Raw genomic sequence first — 6,000 nt, forward strand, 5'->3', positions numbered from 1 at the left:
AACCTCCCCAACCTCACCCTCCAACCTCCACACCGCCCTCCAGCCTCCCCCCTCCGCCCCTCCAGCCTCCCCCTCCCCTCCAACCCTCCCCCCTCCAGCCCCCCTCCGCCCTCCCCCTCCACCCCTCCAGCCTCCCCCCACCGCCCCTCACCTCCCCAACCTCCCCCTCCCACCCCTCCACCTCCCTCCTCCTCCACCCTTCCAGCCTCCCCTCCGCCCTCCAACCTCCCCCAACACCCCAGCCTCCAACCTCCCCCTCCCAGCCTCCCCCTCCGCCCCTCCAACCTCCTCCTCCACCCCTCCAGCCTCCTCCTCCCACCCCTCCAACCTCCTCCCTCCCACCCCTTCCAACCTCCCCCAACGCCCTCCAACCTCCCCAACGCCCCTCCAACCTCCCCACCGCCCCTCCAGCCTCCCCCACCGTCCCGCCAACCTCTCCCACCGCCCTCCAACCTCCCCCCCCACCGCCCCTCCAGCCTCCCCACCGCCCTCGGCCTCCCCCACCGCCTCCTCATCCACCCCCCCTCCAGCCTCCCCCTCGCCCCTCCAGCCTCCCCGCCCTCCAACGCCCAGCACCGCCCTCCAGCCTCCCCACCGCCCTCAGCCTCCCCACCGCCTCCCCTCCCCCCTCAGCCTCCCCCTCCTCCCTCCTCTCCACCCCTCCTTCTCCTCCTCCCCCCTCAACCTCCTCCACCCCTCAACCTTCTCCCTCCACCCCTCCAACCTCCCCTCCACCCTTCCAACTGCCCCTCACCCCCTCCAGCCTCCCCTCCACCCCCCAACCTCCTCCCACCACGCCCTCCAGCCTCCCCACCGCCCTCAACCCCCTCCCAACCCCTCCAACCTCCTCCTCCACCCCTCCAACCTCCTCCTCCACCCGCAGCTTTCTCCCTCCACCCCTCAACCTTCTCCTCCACCCCTCCAACCTCCTCCTCCACCCTTCCACCTCCCCCACCGCCCCTCAGCCTCCCCCCTCCACCCTCCACCTCCTCCCCCACCTCCAGCCCCTCCAACCTCCCCCACCGCCCCTCCAACCTCCCCTCCAACCTGCTCCACCCTCCAACCTCCTCCTCCACCCTCCAACCTCTTCCACCAACCCCCACAACCCTCTAACCCCAACCCCCCCCCCACCTCACCCTTTTCCATATGATAGAGACGTCAGTCCTTCCGTCCGTCAGTCTGTCCCTTGTACTCCATTCCACACTGACTGACTGACCCACTGAGAGAAGTTTTACCTCGGGCTCACTGGTGTGTGTGTGTGTGCGTGTTTGGTGTATGTGTAAGTGCATAATTCTACTGCGTATGTATGTATGTGTGTGTATGTATATGTATGCATGAAGGTGTGCGTGGCGACCTGTGGTGTAATGGTCAGCATCCTCGCTTCGCAAGCGAGCGGACCCAAGTTCGATCCCCGGGCAGGGTGAAACTATGGGCAAGTTTCTTTACGCCATTTGTCTCTGTCTACCCAGCAGTAATTGGGAACCTGGATGTTAATCTTTGCGGATCTTGCTCCGGGGTAATGGTTAGCCAGTACAGTTGGCGAGTTGTCCGGTCTTCTCGGACTATTCCTTGACACTGGGCCAAGCAGCTCGTTAACTAGGGGTGTGGTTGTTGTGTTGGCGACAGCTTCTGCACCTTAACAAATTCACGCCTAGGAGGCCCTTGGGCCGGCCATCCTCGATTTCGAGGGGCTTCCATTATAGGTGTGAGTGTAAGTGCATATACTGTGTGTGTGTGTGTGTGTGTATAAAGGTGGGAGTGTGTGTGTATGTAGGTGTGTGTGTGCGTGTAGGTGCATATGCTGCATGTATGTGTGTGTGTGTGTGTGTGTGTGTGTGTGTATGTATGTATGTGTGTGTGTGTAATAATAATAATAATAATAATCTATTTATTGAAAGTTCTGCAGGAAGGCTGAAAATATACATTGGGCATAAAATGACTTATTACCATTGGTGGTTTAACAAAAGCCTTCATAGAGAAAGGTGAAGAACATAGTGAACATACAGATTAATGTAGGTGTTGAACAGCAAAACGTAGTGTAGTAACTCCTCCCAGATGGTGTTAGGGAGGGACTCACGTGGTGTAGTTCCCACAGATGGTGTTATGAGGCCTCAGGTGGTGAAGTACCCTAGATAAAAGAGGAGGCTCACGTGGTGTAGTAACTCTCCCAGATGGTGTTAGGGAGGACCTCACGTGGTAGTTCTCACAGATGGTGTTAGAGGACCACGTGGTGGTGTGTTTCTCGCAGATGGTGTTATGAGGGGCTCACGTGGTAAAATCTCATGAGATGGTGTTATGAGGGCCCACGTGGTGTGTAGTACCTCACAGATGGTGTTATGAGGGGCCTCACGTGGTGTAGTAATCTCACAGATGGTGTTATGAGGGCTCACGTAGTGTACCTCACAGATGGTGTTATGAGGGCCGTGTAGTGAACCTCTCACAGATGGTGTTATGAGGGCCTCAATGGTGTAGTTCACTCTCAAGATGGTGAGGCTCTACTGGTGTAGTAATTCTCACAGATGGTGTTATATGAGTGAGGTGTGGTTCCAGGCCTTCCTATCGAGACGGATTAACACATCGCTGGTAGTTGGGTCGGGCTGCTATCACTGGGTACCTGGGACCACTGTGTGAAAGGTCAACTTGGGTACCACTGTTACTGTTGAGTTGTTTCACTGACTTGCACTGTTCACCACTGTTCACCCTTGTTTAACACTGGTTCCATTTCTTTCCTAAATGAAATAGTAACTTCTGGTGAACTTGTTGATATTCCGGTGGGGAGGAGGGTTCAGGGAGGGAGTTGGTATGCCAACATGTTGACCTGGCTGCCTGGAGAGGAGCGCCAGGTGTATGTATGTATGTATGTATGCAGGTGTGTGTGTAGGTGCATATGCATGTGTGTGTGTGTGTGTGTCTAAAGGTGGGTGTGTGTGGCATATGCTGCATGTATGTATGTGTGTGTGGGTGTGTGTATATTTAAAGGTGGGTGTGTGTGTGTGTGTGTGTGTGTGTGTGTGTATGTGTGTGTGTGTGTGTGTGTGTGTGTGTGTGTGTGTGTGTGTGTGTGTGTGGGTGATATTTAAAGGTGGGTGTGTGTGTGTGTGTGTGTGTGTGTGTGTGTGTGTGTGTGTGTGTGTGTGTGTGTGTGTATGGGTGTATATTTTAAAGATGTGTGTGTGTGTGTGTGTGTATGTTTGTGTGGGTGTGTGTATATTTAAAGGTGGGGTGTGTGTGTGTGTGTGTGTGTGTGTATGTATGTGTGTGTGTGTGTGTGTGTGTGTGTATGTGTGTGTGTGGGTGTGTGTATATTTAAAGGTGTGTGTGTGTGTGTGTGTGTGTGTGTGTGGGTGTGTGTATATTTAAAGGTGGGTGTGTGTGTGTGTGTGTGTGTGTGTGTGTGTGTGTGTGTGTGTGTGTGTGTGTGTATATATTTGGTGTGTGTGTGTGGGTGTGTGCTGACGTATAACCTTGACAACCATTTGTTATAAATTCAGAAACATTAATACAGGTACAGGTGTAGAGAGATACAGGTACAGGTGTAGAGAGATACAGGCAGGTGTGAGAGATACAGGTGCAGGTAGAGAGATACAGGTACAGGTGGGAGGATACAGGTGCAGGTGTAGAGAGAGATAAGTAGGTGTAGAGAGATACAGGTAGGTGTAGAGAGGTGCAGGTGTAGAGATACAGGTACAGGTGTAGAGAGATAGAGTACAGGTGTAGAGATACAGGTACAGTAGAGAGATACAGGTGCAGGTGAGAGGATACAGGTGTAGAGAGATACAGGTGAGGTGAGAGAGATGGTGGTGGAGAGAGATACAGGTAGGTAGAGATACAGGCAGGTAGAGAGATACAGGTACGTGTGTAGAGATACAGGTACAGGTGTAGATAGATACAGGTACAGGTGTAGAGGTACATAGCATGTAGATAGATACAGGTACAGGTGTAGATACAGGTAGCAGGTGTAGAGAGATACAGGTACAGGTGTAGAGAGATACAGGCTACAGAGAGAGATACAGGTACAGGTGTAGGAGAGATACAGGTGCAGGTGTAGAGAGATACAGGTACAGGTGTAGAGAGATACAGGTACAGGTGGGGGACAGGTGTAGAGAGATACAGGTACAGGTGTAGGAGATACAGGTACAGGTGGAGATACAGGTACAGGTGAGAGAGATACAGGCAGGTGTAGAGAGATACAGGTACAGGTGTGAGAGATACAGGTACAGGTGTAGAGAGATACAGGTGCAGGGTGTAGAGAGATGCAGTACAGGTGGAGAGAGATACAGGTACAGGTGTAGAGAGATACAGGTACAGATCAATCAACATCTGGCATTTATCACTTGTGTTGCCATATGGTAGGTGGCAACTTGTGTGGGTGGAGGGAGGCGGTAGCTTGGGGGGGAGGGTGGGGTTGTCTTATAGGGGAGAGGGAAGGAGGGGGGGTAACACATCAGTGGGGGAGGAGGGGGAGCAAGTGGGGTATAACGAGGTACTTGTTAAAGAAAAAAAAAGGAAATACCACATCTTCAAGGTCGTCAGCCAGCACGTTGACTCTTAGTGTGTTTCTCTCTTCATGGCCTAATTGTCCTATCTTGTCTCTCATTCTTCTTCTTTCTTATCCTTCTATCTCTATATCCTGTTTGTATCATTCCCTCTCTTTATTATTTTTCTCATCTCTCTATCTCCTATTTCTCTTCTGTATTTTATTTCTTTTATATTTCTATCTCTCTCTCTCACCTGGCCTGGGATTTAACCCCTTTTTATTTATTGAGGGGAGGAGAGAGAACACACCTGTTGGATCACCTGAAGATTACCCACACTTTATTGTTTTACCTGAGGATTAAATGCCCTCTTGTTACCTGTGTGGGGTGTTAGTGTTAGGTTAGCGTAAGGTTAGGTTAGTTTATGTTAGGTTAGTTAGTTAGTTAGTTAGTTAGTTAGTTAGTTAGTTAGTTAGTTAGTTAGTTAGTTAGTTAGTTAGTAAGTTAGAGAGTTAGTTGGTTAGTTGAGTTGAGTTAGTTGAGTTGGGTTAGTTAGTTAGCGTTAGTTAGGTTAGTTAGCTAGTCAGTTGAGTTAGTTAGTTAGTTAGGTCAGGTTGGTTAGCCAGTCAGTCAGTCGGGTCAGTTAGTTAGTTAGTTAGTTAGTTAGTCGTATTAGTTAGTTATTTAGTCGGTCAGTCAGTCAGTCAGTCAATTAGTTAGTTAGGTTATTAGTTATTTAGTTACTGCAGTCTTGATTTTCAGACTGTTGTTGGTGAGTGACGGTGGGCTGAGGTGGGTGATGAATGAGCTGAGGCGGGTGATGAGTGGGCTGAGGCGGGTGATGAGTGGGCTGAGGTGGGTGATGAGTGACGGTGGGCTAGGGTAAGTGAAGGTGGGCTAGCATGGTGGATGATGAATGATGGTGGGTAGTATTCTGAAGTAAAGGTGGGTTAGCATGGTGGGTAATGAATGATGGTGGGCTGAAGTAACTAAGGGTGGTCTGAGGTGGGTTAGAATGGGTAATATACAAAGACAAACAACATTATAAACTGAGAAGAAATTGGCACTCTCAATGACGTCATGTTGTAGGGAGTGTCATTAGTGTAAATAATTATTAGTGAATTCTTTATTTTTTTCGTCATTTTCCTTTAGTTGTTTTTCGTCCTTTTCTTATTTTTTTTAGTTCTTTTCTCTCGTATTTAGTTTTTTTTTCGTCATTTTCCTTATTTGTAGTTATTTTTCGTCACTTTCCTGTAGTTGTTTTTGTCCTTTTCTTATTTTTTAGTTCTTTTCTATCTTATTTTACCTTTTTCGCCATTTTCCGTAATTTTAGTTCTTTTTCTTTTGTTCTTATTTTAGTTAGTTGCTTTTTTAGTTTTTTCGTCATTTTCCTTATTTTAGTTATTTTTCGTGTTTGTTCTTATTCTTAGTCTGTTATTTATTGTAATTGTATTTACCGTCTTTCTTATTCTGTTTAGTTGTCTTATTTTAACTTTTTATTGTTCTTACGAATCTTTATTATTAT

This window comes from Homarus americanus, unplaced genomic scaffold, assembly GCF_018991925.1.
Source record: "Homarus americanus isolate GMGI-L3 unplaced genomic scaffold, GMGI_Hamer_2.0 scaffold23598, whole genome shotgun sequence".
NCBI classification, from domain to species: domain Eukaryota; kingdom Metazoa; phylum Arthropoda; class Malacostraca; order Decapoda; family Nephropidae; genus Homarus; species Homarus americanus.